Source organism: Caretta caretta, chromosome 5 (genome assembly GCF_965140235.1).
Source record: "Caretta caretta isolate rCarCar2 chromosome 5, rCarCar1.hap1, whole genome shotgun sequence".
NCBI classification, from domain to species: domain Eukaryota; kingdom Metazoa; phylum Chordata; order Testudines; family Cheloniidae; genus Caretta; species Caretta caretta.
The window spans coordinates 30,264,966-30,287,471 of record NC_134210.1 but is presented as its reverse complement, the minus strand read 5'-3'; the positions used below and the strand labels follow the sequence as shown (position 1 = coordinate 30,287,471).

The window sequence follows — 22,506 nt, the reverse complement described above, 5'->3', positions numbered from 1 at the left end:
TCTCCAATTAGCCAAAGAAGCTGGGCAAGTCTTGCTTATGCATAATAAAGAAAGAAGCCAATTCTGACAGCTTTTGTTCTTGAGTGCTTTCTTCAGCAACACATCCTATAAGCGCATCTAGTCAATTAGATAATTTTCAACCTTTTTTCTGTTCTATATACTTGATTTTCATCCCATAGCCATTCTTAACATATCACCACTCTGGATTGTTTTTGCTCCCAGTCTGATGCTACAGAGCAATGCACAGTAGTTAAAAAGATGACAGAGCATGCTTTTCATATTATATATTTGCTGCACACAGATGTCTAATCACATCAGAGGTCAGAGTCTGAAACCATTATTCACATTGAGTAGCACCTTAATCCACAAGTAGTTCCATTCACTTTAATGTGCCAAACGATATCAGAACCTGGCCTGTACCTAATGGAGCCACTATTTTCTGCATGATTAGCTTGTCATGTTTTTTAAAACATTAAGGTCTGGTTTCCACTTAAAAGTTTTCCTGCCATAGCTATACCAGCTTGGGATATGATTTTTTCCAACATAGACATGTTGGTAAAAGCCCTAGTGTGGACATAATTATACTCGTATAAGAGGTCTAATCCGGGATGGATTATTTTGCTTTGCTGAACTAGACTATGCTATGCTGGCAAGAGCACCTTTATACTGGTATAACTACATCTACACTGGGGAGTTTCGCCAGCAAGGTTAAATATGCAACACTTTCAAGTGTAGACAATAACTTCATTATAGGAACTCTCCCATCACAGATAAATGTAAGTCCCTCTCTGCCTCTCATCCTCTCTGAGACATTGTGGCCTAATTTTGATCTTGTATTGGTTTAAAGCTTTTACACACTGGTGTAACGCCATTGAATTCAGTGGAATTAAATAATACAGATTTATATCAGTTTAAGTGAGATGCTAGAATCATTTTGTTTTTTGAGTGAGGAGCCATTGGTACAAGCTGTCATAACTATTTTCCTTTATATTAAACACACTATATAAATAAACCAAAAAAACCCTCTCCTGTGTTTTATCCCATTGTTCATATTCTTTCGTACATCTTAACTTCATGATTTCATTTCTTGTTTTTTATTGGTTCACCATTGGTGTCATTTTTGACCTAGGATTTTTGATTAGTACGATGCCCCTCTCCAATTAGGCCCTATTAAAGGCTCCTGTGGATGAAGAGTATAGATGGTATGAAAAGGGAGGTTGTTAGGGGAAAGAGTGGTCTTGTGGGTTCAGGTATATACATAGGCTTTAGGCGAGTGAGGTTCTGTTCCTTGCTATGCCGTACACTTTCTAGATAACCTGAAATAAATTATTTAACTTCACCATGCCTCAGTTTCCCTACTTTACAATGATGGTGAAAGATACAGAAAATACCATCACCACGGGCACAGCTAGAATGTTCTATGCTGTTTTACAATGATGTAGCAGGAGTGAGTGCAAACTGTATGATTAAATAAATGATTAAATATTTTCATTACTACACCTTTATAATTAATGTTTCCTAATCAATGTAACATATGAGACCATCCACAATGGAGAAGTATTCATTTAACCTCATTTCCACCATATATTTAATAGCAGAAAAGATACCATTTATGTTATTTTTCATTGCACAGTATAGCTTCACATGAGAAGCTACATTAATAAAATGCCTGTTTAGACCATGATTTGACTTGTAGTATGTGCTGGAAATGTATAGTACATGCTTAATGTAAAAATAAAAGCAAGAATTAATTGGGTTGTGGTTTGTCTGGGTTACTTCCTCCAAAGTTACAGACAAAAACATTCCTTAACACTGCACAAAAGGCAGAATAATTGCACAAACAAACAAACAAACAAACTCAGTGGAGAGAAGTAGAGTATTTTCCGTAAAGAAGAAAATCCCTGAGGACCCAAGGTAGACATGGGAGAAAGGGGGAAATGTAGAGGGAAGAAAGCAGAGAGATAGTGAAAACTAAAGTACAAACCATGGCTAAAACATGCACACTCTCTCACTCTCTCTGGAGTGCCTATCATGTTGGTATCTAAGCCAAAATTAAGAAGTTCCAAGTCAATAAAACATGTGGTGAATTTCCCTCTGTTTCCCAGGGATGGGAAGTGAAAGAGTGTAAATATTCTCTCTCTTGTGTGCTGATTATCATATCTTCCTAGTACTTTTTACTACTCTGGCTTGTAGTTTATACATAAAATGTTTCCCTATGGTTTTTTGTTAACTTAATTTTTTTTTCTTCTCTAATAGAATACTTAGGTGAAAAAGCCATCAAAGAAAGTGAGTGAGCAGCAACAGCATATAACTTCTTATTACCCTAGATGTTACAACTCATCTTCATATTTACAGACACTCTAGAAGAAACTAAGACAAATAGCTAATTAACATCACCATCCAAAAAATCAACAACAACATAGACGAGTTCACAGGATTCAATGTGTGAGATTTCAGCTTCTTGGCATATTCCAAGAGTGGAAACCAAATCAAACTGAACCAAAAAAGTGACTGTCTATATGTCGTACTCATAAGTATGTTAGTTCCTGGAAGACTAGTGTCCTTCAGTCTCCAAACCCGCTGAATTCCTACAAACTACGGGACCCACATGTGGCACATTTTGCATGTGACAGCAAGGAATTCAAGGCAAAGGGACTAATGCCTAGATTTATATAGGAACTCAGAGTCATCATGCCTAACTTTTAAGCGCCTAATTTTGTGGTATTCACAAAGCCTGGGTTAGGCGCCTTGGATCCCTATACAACGAATGGGGAGGGATAGGCGCATCGGAATGGGACTTGCAAAAGACAGCATGCTAGGTGGCTCCCTGCCTAAGCTAGCCAATGGGAGCTGCCAAGGTGAGGGGTGTGTCCCACACTTCACCGCTCTCAAAGACATAGGTGCCTAAGTCTGGGCTGGAGAGAGGCACCTCCCTCCACTTGGTGGTTTCAGATCTCTTGGTGTTGGACTCCTATGCCATTTTGATGAGGAGGAGGACATTAACCTCTCTCAGAACTTTTAGCCCAGGTGTTTAGGGTACTCATCTGGGACATGGGAGACCCAGGAGCCAGTCCCCCTGCTCCAATGACATTTTTAAATTGTGTATCCACAGTGGAACAGATGCCACAGGAGAGACTGAGGAAATGCACATCGGAACATCCTATAGTTTAGGGGGTAGGGCACTCACCTGAGACAGAGGTGACAAATCCCTGTTCAGATGCCTTCTCCTCAAGCGCAAGGGGAACTTGAAGCAGGGGTATCCCATATCCTAGGTGAGTGCCCAAAACACTGGACTAAAAGTTCTGAGGGAGATCATAGTGTTCCTACTCAAAATGGCATAGGCCCCGAACACCACAAAAGGGTTTGCAGCTGAGACTCCCAAGCAGAGGGAGGCACGTCCCTCCAGCCCAGACTTTGGCATCCTCCCCTGGCTGTTGTATGTAAGCTCCTCTATGGGGGCCTGATCTGGTAGACAAGCTCTGAGCACACTTACTAGCTTGGACCCCACAGGCAAGTTAGGTGGAGAAATGCCTGTCTTGTCCCAGTGTGTGCATCATTCTGGGACTTAGGTGTCTGGATGCCTAGGGTGAGACTGCAGTGTGCATGCACACTGGCAGAAACATAGACACCTAGGCAGCGTTTACTGCAAATATTTAGGCACCAAGCCATTTTAGGTACCTACAGCATTCGGCAGCAGCTGAGCAGGGATTTTGTGAATCCCAGTAGAGCCTGACTCTGGGATTTAGGCACCATTACATTAGGCAACAATTTACAGACTAGTTTATGATTTTCTACAATTGCTGCAAGAGGTCATTCAGTAGCAAAATGTACCTTCATTGGAAAAAATTTCCTATAACTCCCTTTAGTGATGGTATGTTTTATCTGGGCCAGCTGATATGATACAAAGAAAAGAAAAGAACTAGCAGAGCACCCTGTCTGAGATAACCTATATGATGGATATATATGCTATCCCTTTGCCAAGCAGTAGCAGGTTTCAGGCCCTTACAGGTCAGTTTCTTGTTGGAGCAGAAATCTGTGGCACAAAATCAAGGTATTTTTAGTATAATGAGTTTACTTACAAAATATACAGAAGACCTGTTTACCTGGAGTAGACATAGCCAAAGCTGCACACAGCAACTACCTCCTGCAGAAGTCTCAGGGCATGTCTACACCACAGTCTTAAGTAGACCTATGTTAGGTCGACTTAAGCCACCGCAGTAGCTGATGTCCACACTACTCTCCTTCTGTTGGTAGTATGTATCCTCACCAGGAGTGCTTCTACACTGACTGAAGAGGGGCAGTATGGGGGGCTGACAGCCAGGGCTCTCAGGTCTGCGCAGGTCCCTGCCGGAAACCCAGCTATCTCCCCGAGCTCTTGGCTCTCAGCTCCTGCCTGGCAGTGGGCGGCAGCTACCTGGGTTTCTTAGCTCCCTGAGCGGGGAACGAGGAGCCTCTGGGCAGCAGCCCGGCTGGGAGCAGGTAGCTGGGGCAGCTGGGCTCAGGGCTCCAGCATGGAGCCATGAAATTGACAAGATAGCCAACAGCTGATGTAAGTAAGGCATCTACACAGACTCTGCATCGCCCTAACTACACCGACATAAATACTACCCCTCTCGAAGGGGTAGCAGGGCACTTGCATCGGTGGGAAAGGCTGTAGTGTGTACACTGCCATAATCAGTGACATAATTAACTGTATAGCGTAGACCAGGCCTCAGTTAAGGCACCACCGCTCTGTTACTGAGAAGCAGCTCTGTCTTGAACTCTTGCTTAACGCTCTTTTCCCTTTTCCAAGTTCAGCCCCTGGGTTTTATCCTGAAACTCACCTAATACGAAAGTGCTCACTTAAGACTATGTGCTGTTGAGTGCTGCCCTTCCTTTGGTGCTCTGCAACACAAGCATAGTGTGAGGACACAAATACAAAAAGAGCCATACTTCAAGCAGCAACTAGAGAACTCCCTACCCAGGAAGTTCCTACGTTTATTAAAGTCGCTGCATGGGCAGTGGATGTCATAGGCTGGGGGAGGCTGTGCCTCCCCAAACAGCCAGGTGTGGCCCCGCCCCACAAGCTGCCCGTAGGCCCCCCAATGCTTCCCGCTCTGCGGGTCCCCCTGTGCGGCGGCCCTGGCTTGGGCTGCACTGCCTGCCCTCCCAGCACTCTGGCACCAGGATGCTCAGTGTTGCATCAAGAAGTGCCTGTGTCACAAGAACCAAGTCTCACTGTTTCCACCAGGAGCTGATTCTGATTCAACCGCTGGAGTCAGAACTTAGTGCTATTCTCTTTCAAAAGGACAGCTTCATAGGGTGCGATGGGTCAAGGCAGCAAGGCCTCTGGGAGGGGACAGCAAATGCCTAGTACATCCCGTCACAGTGACAATGGGTCAAAGATCTAACATGATACGTTATTGGAAAGGAAAAATGCCTTTTAGTTGACATAATCTTCAATTCCTACTTGGAGGAGTTCATGTCTGATGGTTTATACAGTCATAATGCCCAAATTATATATACAGAATGATGTGTTTAAAATTGCATTCATACCTGTATCACTTTTATCTGCTTTTTCCTCCATGAACAGGATCATTGTCTTTTATATTATTTCCTGCATGCAAAAACAGAATAGAAAGACCAAACTAGGAAAACATGCGTTCATCAGTTCTACATGTTAGTTCCATGTTTATGCCTCCCTGTGGCTCTGGAGGAGTGAAACTGGGCATTTATTTATACTGTAGCGTTGACTAGTGCACACTGATTTTTAATTTAATAAATCAGCTTTGAAGTCACTTGAAAAGTCTCTTGTGTCTTAAATTAACTGACACAAAAGCCAGATACATTTGTAAAAAGTTAGGTTTTGCTTCAAAATAGTTCTAAACTCAAAGTGAAGCACTAGCAGACATGATTGTCTAGTTCCCTTTACATTTACTTGTTAGCATTCCATTGATTTGACACTTGTAAACAGATTCTTATATATCTGGCCAACTGTGAAGGCCAAATCTAGAAATAGCTCCTTCAGAAACTGTCTCATAAATCATTTGACAAGGCATAAGGAGGACTCCTAACAGATCTGCAATGTTAGAGAGTCCTGCTTTCTGGGTGCACTGTGTGAGTGTAACCCCAACAGACCCCGGTTGCCAGCGGGCAGGATTGAACCTGGTGCTTCTGGAGCTTAGTGCATGGCCTCTACTGCAGGAGCTAAAAGCCAGCTGGCTGTTAGCTAAGGCTGTAGAGCAGACTCATTTTACCTTTCTCTCCAAGTGCTCTTGGTGCCACTAGATGGGACAGAACACCACACCCAGGAGGTGTGTGGGTTACATTAGCAATGGCACCAGCTGTTTTACTTTCAGGACTAAGACCTTTGGAATGGCCTAAGGGTTCATTCATGCTGTTGTGTGCAGTGTGTTTTATGCTCACCTCATAGATAGGGTACTCACTCAGGATGTGGGAAACACCCAATTCAACTCCTTCCACGTCCTAAGCGGGAGCAGGGATTTGAACAGGAATCCACCACCTCTCTGGCCCAATTAATAGTTACTTACACAAGTATTTAATTAAATGGAACAACTTCAGTAGGAGAAACTGAGGGAGCCCCACTCAGAATATTCCATAGGCTACAATAGGGCACTCACCTGAAAGGTCACTGGGCATCTCCCGCATCTGGGGTGAGTGACCTATCCACTATGCTAAAGGCAGTAAGGGTGGTGGTCCTTCCCACCCACTGTTTTGTTTTGGATCCTGAACACAATTTAGGTAGCCAAGGGCCTATGTTCCCCCAGTTCATGGATCACAAGTAGAGCTATGCACCTCCCTGCTGCCTGGACTTTGGTGCCAACCTCCATGAGAGAGGTGTGGAGCTTAGCAGACACCCTCTTGTCATCATCTATCCTTGGCTAGCTTTGGCAGCTCCCCACCTACCATACTGGCTTTCTAAATCAGGGTCTAAGATGTGTATCTCTCCTCATGCATTTTATAGAAATCTAGGTGCCTAACTCAAGCCACATCTACCGTGCAAACTTATATCAATGCAAGTTATATCGGCATAAAGCTGCCACAGTTAATACATTGTTTGTGTGCAGGCATATTTTGTCTCCTTGCATCAGCGCAGCACATACTTACCAGGAGTGCTTGTAGTGATGTACAGTGAGGTGCACAATGGGTAAATATCCCATTGTGCAACTCACCACTGTCCAGTGCACTGTCTTTTGGGATGATGGGTCCAAATGCCAATGCATGATGAGTCCGAAACGAGTCATGCAGGGGTGATGGGAAGCAAGAATCAAGATCTTAGTTTGCAACCCACTCCATCCCATAATGTTATATGTATTGCATAATTTTTGTGCCTTTTTTCAAAATCCCACAAACCTGTGCAGCCCTCCTCGCTGTCCACCATCTTGGACAGAAGCATGAAGCCTGCACAGCCCTGCACTAGTGTCATGAGCGTTGCAAGCACAGGGCGCCCGATCCTGCAGTATTTGCAGAGCCGCAAGAAGAACTGAATCAGTGGGGAACATGATGATTTCTTGGAGGACAGATTGCTGTGGGACATAGTGAGAACCAATTCAGGGTTGTTGGTGATGTTCATGGAGCAGCTGGTGGAGTGCTGCTCCTTGGCCTGAGAAATGAGCACCGACTGGTGGGATCACATCTAAATCCAGGTGAGCGTTGGCTGCAGAACTTTTGGATGTGCAAGTGGAGCAATAGACGGCATGCATATCCCCGTTTTGGCACCAGACCATCTTGCCACAGAATACATCAACAGAAAGGGGTAATTTTCAGTGGTTATGCAAACACTGGTGGATCACTGAGATCGCTTCATTGACATCAGTATGGGCTGGTCAGGGAAGGTGCATGATACTTGCATCTTTAAGACCACAGGACTTTTCAGAAACGTGCATGCAGGGACTTCCTTTCCTGACCAGCAGATTACCACTGGGAATGTTGAAATGCCAGTAGTAATCCTGGGTGACCCCGGGCTCAGAAAGCCATACACTGGCCATCTCGACAGCACCAAGGAATGATTCAACTACCAGATCAGCAGGTGCAGAATAAGAGTTGAATGTGCTTTTGGTGAAAGGATGCTGGTGTTGTTTTACTCATAAGATTGGACCTCAGCGAGAAAAATATCCAATGGTTGTAGCTGTCTGCTATGTCCTGCATAATGTATGTGAAGCAAAGGGGGGAAAGTTTCTGCTGATGTCCAGGGACTGTCTGTGAGTTTGAACAGCCAGACACAAGGGCTATAGAAGAGGCTTTGAAAGAACATTTTAACAGTGAGCCACTAATAGTGTTTTGCTGTAGTGTGCTCTACCTGGCTCAGCTCTTTTGTGGCCTGTTAGGAATTGTGTGGTGTTTGCCTTACATGTAGATATATAACATTATCAGTATATCTATTAATTTTGTTTGTGGCTTATCCCATGAGTTGTATCACATTGAATTGGTCACTTTCAGCCCTGCAAATCACTCAGAAGCGGATGTTGCAAACTTATAAAGATGATCTATGTTTTAAGTTACACATATATTTTGTAAAAGAATTCTGTACAAAAAAAAGAAAGTGACATTTTAGAACAAATATATTTAAAACTTAATAAACCTTAATTAATTATGAGAATAGAACTTATGAAGAACATTCATGACCATTTCAGCTACCCATACACAAACCTTGGCTTTCACGGGTCCTTGTATGAGAAGCTGTGATTGTCTTTAACATTCCCTGGGTTGGAGTGGTAGGGGTAATGCAGTGACCTCTGATGCCATATCCAACGTTGACGGGGGGTGGTCTAGGGAGGTTCTGATATTGGGGTCTCAATGGGCTGCAGAGGGAGGTGAGCCTGGGATTGCTGCAGCATGTGTGTTTGCTGCCTAAGAAGCCCCATTGTGTCCTGGTACATCTCGCTCTCCTTTTTCTGCTGGAACTCCTGAGCCTTTCTTCTCTCCACTCTTTCTTTCTCCAGGTTGTCCACAATGTTCATCCTTCAGGCCCTGTGCTCATAGTCTAATGCAGCACTGGCTTGCAGGATCTCAATGAACATGTCATCCTGCGTTCTCTTCTTTATCCTCCTTATCTGGCTCAGGAGCTCTGCAAGTGTGGAGGGGGAGACCCTGAAGGCCACAATGGCAGCAGCTGCAGATAAAACACCCAGAGGTACCATTGTCAGTCTATTCATCTACTTAAGATGCAGAACTCACTCCCCTAAAGTTTTAAGCACTACATTCTCACTTCTGCTTGGCACTGCTTGTGCACAGCATCAGTCCCAGCACCAGCCATGGTGAGCATGGCCTGCCAGAGGTTAGGGAAAATGAGGGAATTGCTTGGTTGCATGTGTGATGGGTTGAATTACAGAAACCCCCTGGGAGCTGCTACCTGATGTGCCAAGACTACTTCTGCCCCTGCTTTCCTGCCCAGTCAGCTTTGGGCTCCAGTACCCTGCCTGCTTTGAGCCAGACCCGCTAGCCTGCTGCAAACCCAGACCCAGGTCTGAACCACGTCCCCTAACAGCTGTAGGCTTAATTGAAAGCAATTTAGGGAGTGTTCCTGCCTTTAACACTCAGATGCCCAACTTCCAATGGGGTCCAAACCCTAAATAAATCTGTTTTACCCTGTATAAAGCTTATACAGGGTAAACTCATAAACTGTTTGCCCTCTAACACTGACAGAGAGATATGCACAACTATTTTCTCTCCCCCACCCCCCAGGTATTAATACATACTCTGGGTTAAATAATAAGTAAAAAGTGATTTTATTAAATACAGAAAGTAGGATTTAAGAGGTTCCAAGTAGTAACAGACAGAACAAAGTGAATTACCAAGCAAAATAAAATAAAACACGCAAGTCTAAGTCTAGTACAGTAATAAAAACTGAATACAAATTTAATCTCACCCTTAGAGATGTTTCAATAAGTTTCTTTCACAGACTGGACACCTTCCTCGTCTGGGCACAATCCTTTCCCCTGGTACAGCCCTTGTTCCAGCTCAGGTGGTAGCTAGGGGATTCCTCATGATGGCTCCCTCCCTTGTTCTGTTCCACCCCCTTGTATGGCTTTGGCACAAGGTGGGAAACTTTTGTCTCTCTGGGTCCCCCCCTAAATGGAAAAGCACCAGGTTTAAGATGGATTTCAGTACCAGGTCACATTTCCTGTGAGACCCCAAGCCTTCACTCATAGAATCATAGAATATCAGGATTGGAAGGGACCTCAGGAGGTCATCTAGTCCAACCCCCTGCTCAAAGCAGGACCAATCCCCAATTTTTGCCCCATACCCCTAAATGGCCCCCTCAAGGATTGAACTCACAACCCTGGGTTTAGCAGGCCAAAGCTCAAACCACTGAGCTATCCCTCCCCGCTAACTCCTCCCAGCCTGACTCACAGGAAGGCCTGCCTGCAAACAGAGCCATCCACAGTCAGTTGTCCTGGTTGATGGGAGCCATCAAGATTCCAAACCACCATTAATGGCCCACAATTTGCATAACTACAATAGGCCCTCGGAGTTATATTTCATATTTCTAGTTTCAGATACAAGAGTGATACATTTATACAAACAGGATGACCACACTCAGTAGATTATACGCTTTGTAATGATACCTTACAAGAGACCTTTTCCATGAAGCAAATTTTAGTTACATTATATTCATACTCATCAGCATACTTTTATAAAACATAGAGAGTGAGTCACAGCATGAATCTTGTAGAATAGGGTAATGTCATTGAATACTGGCACTGGTTTCTACAGGTGATTGTGATTCTAGCTGATATCTCACTCCTGTGGGTAACAGAGGCAGAGAGAGCACAGCTGCTACTGGTGACTTGAAGCTGTTTGGGCCCGCATGCTTCTAGGTTGTGTATTTCAATGGTGCGTGTCGAATTATTGCTGACTGGTGTGGGAAAGTGTCCTACCACAGAGGACAAAATAAGACAGGCTTCCCTAAAAACCTTTGGCAGAAGATTGCGGAGTCCCTCCATGAAAATTCATCGGGATCTCTCAGGATGATTCCAGGGATATCCCTAAGTACATAAACAAACTGCTCCATGTGGCCCAACCTGCCTAACTCTAGTGGTGAATGAAAAGCAGATAACTCTTTCTCTTGGTTGTATCACTACCTCTTCTAGCACAAGTAAATTAATGAAAAGTCAAAAGCTGTGTCCTGCTATTTTAAAGGTGCCATCCCTGTAGTGTACAATTCATCTACACACTTACCTTGACCTACATCGAGCTTTCCAGTGCTAAACTGGCAGGAATGGCTGGACTGTGGTGGAGTGAAAATAGGTCCTGGCTTGCTGAACAGCCGGATCCCTCAGTCGCCTATCCCCTTCCCCCTTCTTCCTCCTCTTCCTCATCCCCATCCCCCTTCTCTTCCTCGCTGGTCACAGCAGGGAACTGTGACTTGGGCTCCTTGGAGGTATCCTCAGTGATCTGGAGGTGATGGTGGCAGGATCTCTGCCAAGTATGGCATGCAGCTCATTGTAAAAGTGGCAGATCTGTGGCTTTGCACTGGATCTGTTGTTGGCCTCTCTGGTATGCCTGCTGCTACTCCTTGGCTTTCACGCTGTTGGCCCCATCATACTCCTTCTCCTGCATCTCTTAAGCAATCTGCTCACAGAAGTTGACATTACTATGGCTGGTACAGAGCTCTGCCTGCACAGCCTCTTCTCCCTACAGGCCCACGAGATCCAGTATCTCTGTCTACTCAGGCATGTGTCTGGAGTGCAGAGCCAGCATGGTCAGCTGGGCAGTTGCACTCAACAATGGAGAGCTGCTAGGTGTGCTCGCCAAGCTGGGCAATCAGGAACAGGAATTTCAAAAATTCATGGGAGGGGGCGGCCTTCCAGTCTCCATGACCCTGGGCAGTGGAGTTCACACTTGTGTCCAGAGAGGTCAGTGTTGGGCATTGTGGGACAGTTTCTGGAGGACTGTTAAGGTCAGCATAGGTAACAGTGTCTACACTTGTGCTATGTCAACCTCCATTCATCGACCATGGCTCAACACTGCTACATCGGCATAACAGGGCACTTAAATTAGTGGGCAACAAATTTAAGTGTAGACACATGCATGATTAGGTTGACGCAAAGGAGTTTACATCAACATAACTTTGTAGTGTAAACCAGGCCTAAGGTTTTGTGGATTTCAATGTTGTTCCTGTGATTATCTATGTTCTGTGATGCCTAAGTCCCTTTGTGGATCTGGGCCCCAGTCACCTGTATGGACCTATTCTTTGGGGGAAGGGGATCATTTGAAGCAGCGTGTTTCACTGAAGACTGCCACTGTAATTTCTGGAAATACTGGTTGAAAAGCAAAGACAGCACACTCTGTTGATGTCTTAGTTTCAGCCCCCTTCTTGGACTTACCCTAGTCTGTTTCCACAATTCAAGACTCAGTATGGGGAAAATAAGGTCAGTTATATTATATTCTGCCCATTTTAAACCCTTTTCAACCTGCCTAACCTGAACCAAAGCCAATTTTAAGCAAATACGTTATTTTAAGTTTCTGGCAGCTATTCCCCCTCTCCTCCCAATTCCCCCTTTTCAGCTGCAGACTCCCCACCCAGATCCCAGCTTTCAGAGCTCATAATTCAAAAGAAAGAAGTAGGAACTGAGAATACTCTAGCAGCTGTTCTTCCCGTCTCAACTGCCTGCTTTCAGCTGCTCAGTCCTACACCAATCCCTGATCGCTGGCCTTGGTTCAATATAAAAGGAAACATTAAAACATCTTTTTAGTGTTCCTTGCACATCTTTGACAACTTTCTCTCGCCCCATCTGTCCACTCCCATCTCTGCTTCCCCTTCTCAGCTGCACAGTCCCACCCCAGTTAGCATGAGATTCCAAGTTTTACCGTGTTTGCTGGCAGATCCCCACTTCTCTCTTTTTATTTAAACTTTGAATATATGTCTGCACAGATGGTGTCAACAGGAGAACTTCAGCTTCTTCGACCATGGGATGCTGTTCCATGAGGAAAGTCTGCTGGGAAGAGATGGGTTCCACCTGATCAAGAAGGAGAAGAGGATCTTCGCGCACTGACTCATCAATCTAGTGAGGAGGGCTTTAAATTTTCTTTCACTATATCTTTAATGCTGAAATGGGAGAAGACAGAGGAGGTGAAGAAATGCCAGCTTCTGTACAGGCTCTATGGTGAGAACAGACAAGATAAATATATTTATATATGCAAACACAGCAAAATATAAGGGTAATGAATTCTCAGACAAATTGACCACTAGAATAGCAAATCCTGAATCAAGTGGGGCAGGAGGGGGGGGGGGAGGCAACCACTCTGGCACACTTAAAAATTAGACATTTATTACCCACAGTAGATATGCTTACAACAGTACTTCTCATTCAAAATATAGAGAGTACTGCAAATGCCATAATCAAAGCATGCAGTATAGTTGTAGTTGTGTCGGTCCTAAGGATATGAGAGAAACAAGGTGGGTGAGGTAATATCTTTTATTGGACCAACTCCTGTTGCTGAGTGAGACAAGTTTTCGAGCTACATAGAGCTCTCTCTCACCAACAGAAGTTGGTCCAAAAAAAGAAATTACTTCATCCACCTTGTCTCTCTAATAGTCAAGTAAACACTGGTGAGGTTAACATCTCTCAGACAGGTGCTCACTTCAGATAATACTTTTCAGACAACAGGAAAGCCACAGTACAAAATAAGGGAAATAAATGTGTAAATTACCAGCTGGAATTGGTAGAAAACTATACCCCAGAGAAAACATTAAGAAGTCTGACTGGCTACTGTAATGTTTTGTATTTTGGGTTTTACTGAGTGGCACTTCGATATAAATGAAATTGAGATCCGTTTATTTTAAAAAATTCATCCTAAATGCCCTTCAGTGAAGAAAAGTAAGTAAATAAAAGGTTCACTGAAAGGGAAAGTCAGGGGCTTTGATGTCATGTGGTTTGAAACTGAAGAAAAACGTTCACATGAACCCCTAAAGTGAAGCTGTTAAGTTCTGAACAGCCCTTCTTACTGTTCAGTGAAATCTCCCTACCCAAGGGATCATTGAAAACTGGGTTACTTAATAGAGATGTTCTTTAAAGGTTGAGCAAAAATGTACCAAAGCAACATGGCAATTTTCAACTGGTTGCTTAGGAGAAGTTCTAATGGAGGTGGCTGTTAGTTTAGGTTTCATGGTGTTCAATTTTCTGCATTTGTCTTTTTTGATCTCGGAAACAAAAAGTTTACTCTATACATACACATGAAAAGTTCCATCTACTACTGCTGCTTATTGTTCCACAATCCCCTGTGCGTAACATCACCGATTGCCTGCTGTGGAGACAATGCCAAATGCAAAGGATTATAACAGCAGATGGGAAATAGGCAGTAGAGGAAGGAAACACTTAAACAGACATCCACTTTTCATTCTAAAATCTGCTTTAGTTAAATTACAAACAAATCTGAAGGAAGAAAATGAAAATATCTTTGAAGAGAGAGGTCTCTAAGCAAGATGAATGTCGTGGCTTAATCATAATTCTTGCGATAGGATGCAGAGGAATTAGCTGCATTACCTGGTCAATGTTAAAAGGACAAATTCAACCCTGGGCCTCAGGGACTGAGGGAAGGTGGCTTATGCCTTTCCAGTTATGGGATTGCACAAGCTATTTTAGTCCCCAGTGCAGGAGAGGGAAGGCCCAAGCAACACTCTTTACTGTCACAGTCCATATGGAGCTTGCAGCAGTAGGAAACTTCTGCTATGCTTCCTCCACCCCCTGGATCAACCCAGAATGCCTGCCCTGCCCCCCCCAGCCCCCATCCTTAGTTTGAAGTGGGGGGTGCTGCTCCTATAAAAGTGGTGCAGAGGCTTCCTAAACCTGGAGTATTCCCAGAGCAGGGCTTATACCTGCTCTCTGGAAACCTTCGTACCATCTTATCCTCCTTCACATCTAGCCTTGCTGCAGCCTGAAAAGGGATATTATTCCTAGGTCACTGCTCAGTTGCAGTTTGTTCCATGGACCTCAAAGTTCATTCCCCACCTGCCTTTTAGATACAATCATTATCTAATGTGTGTAGTTATTCATGCCACTCAACACCGTAGTATCTGAACACCGCACTTGGAACTGTACCCTCTTAGCCGCCCCTCTTCCCCTGAAAGGTTTTCGCTCATGTCCTGTTTGGCAGGATGCAGCCACTCCTCAACAGACGCTGTCATCCACAGCAATCAACTGTCACTGCTGGGCACTCGACAATTGATGCTGTCTTTCCCTCCAGCTTCTGGCTGAGCTGCACTTTGAGAATCGAACCATCCACTACACGTGGCTTTTGACTCAGCTGACAGGTCAGCACTTCAGCATGCACAGAAAGGAGCTGGCATCCCAGAAGGTCTGCTCACTCTGGTGCACTATCTTCACACTGGTACCAGTGCAAGAGTGTGTAGTGGTTCATGGCTTTTGCTGAATTTCTGTACAACCTTGGGCGGGGCAAGGGTGCATTCTCGCCACAGCGAGCCATCGACTGGGTATTAGGACTTGCCGCCCCACATGTTGGAATCAAGGTTGATCAAGAAGTGTTCACTGACCAAGACTATACTGACAATGCTGCCTTGCTTTTGAAGAAGCCAGAGAATACCAAAAGCTGTGATTCAAGACTAAAAAGTGATTATGGTGCAGGCTGGAAACCTAGTTAACATGGTACATATTCCGAGAGGGGGGAGTACTACAAATAATAGGCAGTGAAACAGATTAGACTTAGATCTGTTGTGATAACTGCATGTATAAGTTTCCCCCAATTGTAAAATCAGCTTTAAGAAGTGAGTGAATGTTCATAAACTATCACAATAATCTGTTCTATAAAATTGTTTAAAAAATGAGAGGAGACAAAAACAATTAATTTAAACAGAAAATGTTTTACTAATACTAGTCAAGAACTGTGTTAAAATTATGTCAGGTAAACAAAAGTAAAACAAAAAATCAGTAACAAACGGTGTGTTGAAAAGTAGGCCTATGGGTGGACACCAAGAATAGACTATTCTGTCTAACATTCCCTCTGGACATGCTCAAAAGGAAATGACTTTGGGGGAAAAATTAGGAGAAGGAGGTCTGTCTGTTCACAACTGCTTCAGTAAGCATTATCATGGCTGCCATCCCCCACCACCTCCTGGGACCCCAGCCCTCCTTCAGCCTAATCCTGAGAGATGCCATGACCAGACCAAGACAGAGAGAGGGACCCAGATGATATTGCCACATCCACTAGCTTTGGCTAAATCCCTGAACACCACCTGCAATGTGAGACTTTGTCATCCCTCACCCACCCTTGAGTCCTTTTACTTCCCTGCCTTATTTCTTTTCTATCCCTCTCCTTTTGCCTTCTGTCTAATAAGAGTCTGGCCTAGCTAGTCAAGACTGCCTATTTTGCAACACTGCTGTAAGCCTATGACGAGACAGGCAGCTAATGCAGTGCCTTAAACAGCCTGATGCTGGTATGATCTTGCCATGTTTCTGAGTGGCTGATAAGAGAGTGTGCTGTGCTTGTGTTTTTCTAGTAGCAAGGTTGCAAGGGAAAGTCAGAAGCTAGAAACAGAAACTGCATTTGCTATCTTTGCTGTTCTTTTCTTTCCCCATTGTGCGTTTCTCTTGTGTGGCGGTTCAATGACAAGACAGCACAGAGCTTTTAGCAAGCAAGCGGCTGGTCTGCTAACGGGCTTCTGCCTGTCAGCTTTCCACCTTCCCCTTTATTCTTTCTCTCCCCCCGCGCATTACATTCTCCAACAGATAAAAGGAATACACTGGCTTTGTTTAACATTCTTATTTACCAGTTTCTATCTACCGCATTCCTTGCTCTCGGGCCTTGAGCCCAGTCCTGGGAGGCTTCCCACGGTTCATGTCATCTGGGTGAGATTCCAAGGTTGATGCCCTTGAAAGGAGCTGTGTGTGCACAGGTCCAGCACAACACTCCGGGTGTGCCCTGAATGTTGCCAAGCGCATAAACCTTGTATGAATCCTACATCCCCTCCTTTTTTGTTTATTTGTGCTCGGCCATCTCATGGTAGCCATCAATTTGCTTTTGCAAGCCAATTAACTCCCGGACAGACAAGGTCATAACTCGTGGAGCCTGCCAGGGCGGTTCTCGACAAAGCCTTAACAAAAAGGAAATACATTGCACACAGCAACAGCAAAAAATAAGCTCAAGAAAGTAAAGTGTAATTGGCCAGGCCCAATTAGCCATGCTAGAGTACTGGGAAGAGAGGTTCGCGTAAGCAGCGAGCATCATCTCATTTCCAATTTCCTCAGGGTGATGACAAAGTGGAATAAGGCACGTACCTAACAATTCTTCAGCTGCTACAAAATCAAATAAACAAAAGTGGATAACATTTGCTATTGAAGCCAATCTTTCCCGTAGGTTATATGTCATTCGGGCTCGTAACGGAGAAAGCGCTCCCGAGCCAACCCCTACAGGAAATAGCAGGCACAAAAGGCATACAATCAATACAGAATTAGCAGTAATTTGGGCGAGAATTGCCACAAAGTCTCAGAAGTCTCTGGCTGTTGGTTTGCTGCCAGTCTTCGTTGAGCCGTGGCGACCAATGCTTTTACTGCTCCCCATGTCACGGGCTGGCTTGGGACGCTACACCTCCTCCGTTTCCGTCCCGCCTTTGTCGACCCGGGAGGCACCGCATTCTCCTCCAAGGTCAGCTGAAACTCCGGTATGGGGTTTGATAGCCCCTGGTGCCACACCATGCTGTTTCAGTGCCGGTCGCACACACTGGGCCGGAACCCACAACGGTCCTGCAGGGAGAGACACAGCAGCATATCCCCGACCCCAAGTAATTAGAGGCACTGGGCCCAACCATTGCGGATCGGGCAGCTGACGGTAATAGACACGCGGTCTTTCCAGTACCTCGGATTTGTGAAAATGCCGATCCGTGGGGGTCTGCTGATCTGCGTTCAGCGTTAAATTATTTAAAGTGAACAAAAGGATATGCAATTGTTGCTGAATGTCTCCTAAGGTTCGGAGACGCAGCTCCCCTTGTTTTAATTGTTTGTCGAGCAAGGTTTTTAGCTTACGATTTGCACGTTCAACAATGGCTTGGCCCGTGGAATTATAAGGGATCCTGTGTGTGAGACGGACGTCCCATTGGACACAAAAGGTGGAAAGGGCTGTGGAGCAGTAGGCTGGGGCATTATCTGTTTTTATCTGGCTCGGGCGACCCATAATAGCAAAACAGACTAGCAAATGGTGAATAACTTTAGGAGTGGCTTCCCCACGCTGTGGGGTTGCCCAAAGGAATCCCGAATAGGTATCAATGGAAACATGTAAAAACGAATAGGGACGGAATTGTGGCACATGAGTGACATCCATTTGCCACAGCTGATTCGCCGCGGTACCTCTGGGGTTAACGGCATAAAAAAAGGTAGGGGCAGCAGCGGCACGGTGGGGGCAGGAACGAACAATAGAACGTGCATGATCAGCAGGAATATGAAACTGTCGGGCCAAAACAGAGGCAGACTGATGAAAAAAGGAATGGCTTTCAATGGGGTCAGAAAAAAGGGAATTTACCTGACCATGTAACGCGCGATCGGCGCGTGCATTGCCTTCAGTAAGTAGCCCAGGCAGAGGGGTATGACTGCGAATACGAGCAACAAAAGAAGGGAAATTACGAGTGGTGAGGAGATACTGTAAGGACAAAAACAGGCGGAGGAGGTCCGCATCGACCTTAGGGGTAATAAGGGCAAGGGGTAAATGATCAATTACCTGATAAACATAATGCGTGTCCACGATCAAATTAAAGGGACAATCAGCAAAAAGTTAAAAGGCCAAAATAACAGCAGCTAATTCCAAGGACTAGTAAAGCTCTCCAAGCGCTGTGCATGCAAATATTATTGTACAAGTGAATGAAGCGCTTTCAGCTTTTCTAGGGGGAGGGACCACTGGTCAATCCATACGGGCTCTAAGGATTGCCATACTAATGGTAATGCGGATGGCAAGGTGGGTGAGGGAGGATTTCGGCCCATTATATATTAATATCGAGGGTGGTGTCCAGCTTTGTAAGTAAGTCACGGCCCCAAATATTGAGGTGGACAGGGAGTACAAAAGGGCGGATTGTAGCAAGGGCACGGCCTCCTGGTTTAGAGACCGTGACCCAAGACAAACTTTGGCGCCCGGGGTTGCTACCCCCGATCCCCCACAACTCTTTAGAAGGAACTGTTGGCCAACCGACCGGCCACTCCGGATCATGAATCACCGTAACGTCAGCTCCAGTGTCCACCAGCCCTGTAAAAGGAACATTATTTAAGAGAAGTGTTAACTGAGGTTTCGAGGGGCGGACCGACATTGTTAGAGCAACAAGTGGAGAGGACATGTTGTGAGATGGCGACTGAGCCAGAGTTGATCCAAAGCCGCCTCTGCCCCGGGCTCGATCCTCTGCAGCTGGCACCTGATAGGGGACTAAAATCAATTGCGCAATTGACCGTCCACGCGGGAGCGACTGTGGAAGATGGGTCCACACCTGAACCTTAATAACGCCATTGTAATCGGCATCAATGACCCCTAGGATGACAAAAAAGCCCTGTTTCCCAGCGTGTGAGCCAGGGAGAACCAGACCCACAAATCCGGCAGGGAGAGGTCCCGTCACCTGGGTAGGTATGGTGCAAACCTCCCCCGGCAACTGAAAATCAGCATCCTCCTGCATAATCAAATCAAGCCCTGCACTTCCGGCAGTCGCCACCTTCATGGAGTCTATGGGTTTTAAAGCAGAGGAACAGTTGTCTGAGTGGGAAACACCCCCGTTTGGCCCTGGGTTCGGGGGGAACCCGTCGTGCGGTTTCCCGACCCGCTACGACACTGATTAGCCCAGTGATAGCCCTTCCAACACTTGGGGCACTTCTTTGAGGGGCGGGCGGGCGCTGTCGATGAGCGGCACTCCCGCTGAAAGTGACCCTCCTTTCCACAGCGGTAACAACGCTTCCCCTCTTTCCCGCTTTTCCGCAGGGCGGCAGCCAGAACTCCAGCTTTATGTGCTTGAGTTCCGATGTTTTGGCATGCCCGCAGCATGTCTGACAGCTCTAGAATTCCAGAGGCTTGTGCAGCCTGGAGAGCACGGCGGCAATCCTCGTTCGCATTTTCAACCGCCATTTTTAACAGGATCTCCTGAGCTGCCGCAGGGTTATCCACCTGTCGGAGGATAGCCTCCTGTAATCTGTTGGTAAAATCCATAAAGGACTCTGACGCACCCTGACGGATACTGGCAAAGCTTTTGGTAGGCTTGCCTGAATCCGGGACCTTCCGGAAAGCATGCTGGGCGCAGGTGGAAATAATGGGGAAGACAGCCTGAGGGAGTTGAGACTGCATCTGAACAGTAGCAAACTGGCCCTCCCCTGCCAACTGCTCATAAATGACACCTTGCTCTCTGTATACCTGGGCTTGGCGTTCCGCCATCTGCTGATACTCACTAAGCCAAATAACATACTGACTGGGCGTCAGCATCATGCGCAACAGCGTCTTCCAATCTTCAGGGATCAGGGTGTACCCAGTACCTAGCCCTTCAATGAGACCACTTACATACGTGCTAGTGAGGCCGAACTCGCGAATCGCTTTCTTTACGTCTCTGATCACCGAGTAGGGCAAACTGACCCAGTTTGCAACCTGGTTGCCCTGGCCATCATCCTGCCAGGTCCCCGGACAAACTGAGACCAGATCAGCCAGCTCCTCTGCTGTAAGATCTGAGCGAGTCTTCGCTGCGTGAACCATTTGTTGCACCAGCGAAAGCCGCTGAGCAGACGCGGACGACCCTCTGGGGGGCCCCGGAACATGGGGCACCACGGTGGGATGGTGATCACACACCAGCTCCGGTGGGGAAGGCCAGGGAGGCGGTGGTAATAGAGGCACTGGGGGCGAAGGAGGGGGAGGGATGGTTGCAGGAGCGGACGGGGGTGGCGGGATCGGCAGCCCCTCTGTTGGCGCGGGAGAGGGCCTTTCCGAGGCGACACGCTGTGTCGCATCGCCAGGAGGGGGGATGGCTGCAGGAGCGGAGGGGCGTGGCGAGATCACCAGCCTTGCGAGGGAGGGCCTGTCCGAGGCGACACGCTGTATCGCGTCGCGGCAGAGGTGCCAGGCATGTAGAGCCTGCACGGGCGCCCGAGGCTCTTTATTCAATGTCTGGCCCAACCGCTCCCAGTCCGCTAGCTTAAGGGTTCCAGCTTCAGGGTACCACGGGCATTGGGCACTCACCTCCTGTAGCAGGAGAGTGAGTTCTCGAGTGGGGCAGTCATGCTGAGCCTTACACAGCAAATACTGTAGCTCACTGCGGTGTTGCACTTGCAAAGCAGAGAGGGAGCTTCCCATACTTACCACAATGAAAAATACTCACCGAGATCCACGAAGCGGATGAGTGACGCGTCTGAAACCCTTGCCGGGCGAGGTGAGTGCTGAGGGCCCCACGTTTGGGCGCCAGTTGTGGCGGTTCAATGACAAGACAGCACAGAGCTTTTAGCAAGCAAGCGGCTGGTCTGCTAACGGGCTTCTGCCTGTCAGCTTTCCACCTTCCCCTTTATTCTTTCTCTCCCCCCGCGCATTACATTCTCCAACAGATAAAAGGAATACACTGGCTTTGTTTAACATTCTTATTTACCAGTTTCTATCTACCGCATTCCTTGCTCTCGGGCCTTGAGCCCAGTCCTGGGAGGCTTCCCACGGTTCATGTCATCTGGGCGAGATTCCAAGGTTGGTGCCCTTGGAAGGAGCTGTGTGTGCACAGGTCCAGCACAACACTCCGGGTGTGCCCTGAATGTTGCCAAGCACATAAACCTTGCATGAATCCTACACTCTTGTTTTGATTTCTAGAAATGGGACTGGACTTTAACAACAGCTGCTCCAGCCCATCTCAACTGACTTCCTCCCCCACTCCAAAAAACCAAACATTCATAATCATCTAAAAAAACCCAAACCCTGTCAAGCAACAGCCTTTTCCTTCTAAAGACTCTCTCCTGCTAAAAATAAAATAAAAAATTGTTAAAATAAACACCATACTTTACATTTCAAATGCTTAAACTGTTTCCCCTTCTTTTCTGTATCTTCAATAATTGAAAATTCTTTTATCCATTTATGTGTTTCCCATGGTACTAAGCAAGCTAAGGTATCTGTATTCAAAACCCCAAACTTTGTTTGAAGCTGTTGAGATATAACTGGGTTTTGTTAACACCTTTAATTCTTTGGGCCCATATGTTCCATCTAATTTAATACAAACAGACCCTGATGACCATTTTCACACAGTGCTGAAAGACAACATGGTAGGCTACTAATCTGATTGCTAGTAGAACTGGGTGGAAAATGGGTGTATGGTTCCTCCCCTTCCAATGGAAGATTTTATTTTTTCCTTAGAAAACTATTTTTTTGTTTGCCAGCCAAACCCTCCTCCTCCCAACCCAAACATTTTCAAGGAAAGCAGACACGTTCCAGAACTATTTTCATTTAGCCAAACCTAGTTTTTTCTCCAAAAAAAGTTTGTCAAAAGCATACTTACTAGGAAAAGCCACACAGGGAATTCTAGTCACCAGTTTAGGCCAATGAAACTCCTTTTTTATAATTCAGTTA

The 22,506-nt window shown here is 45.9% G+C and overlaps 1 long non-coding RNA gene across 1 annotated transcript; it reads right to left on the bottom strand.

Annotated features, from left to right (window-relative positions):
- Positions 1 to 16,585: 16,585 nt before the first annotated feature.
- Positions 16,586 to 21,373, bottom strand: LOC142072113 (uncharacterized). The gene is made up of 2 exons (XR_012668395.1): positions 21,284 to 21,373; positions 16,586 to 19,188 (listed from the first exon to the last, which is right to left on the bottom strand). It is a non-coding gene; the product is annotated as an uncharacterized LOC142072113 (long non-coding RNA).
- Between the last annotated feature and the right edge of the window lie 1,133 nt (positions 21,374 to 22,506).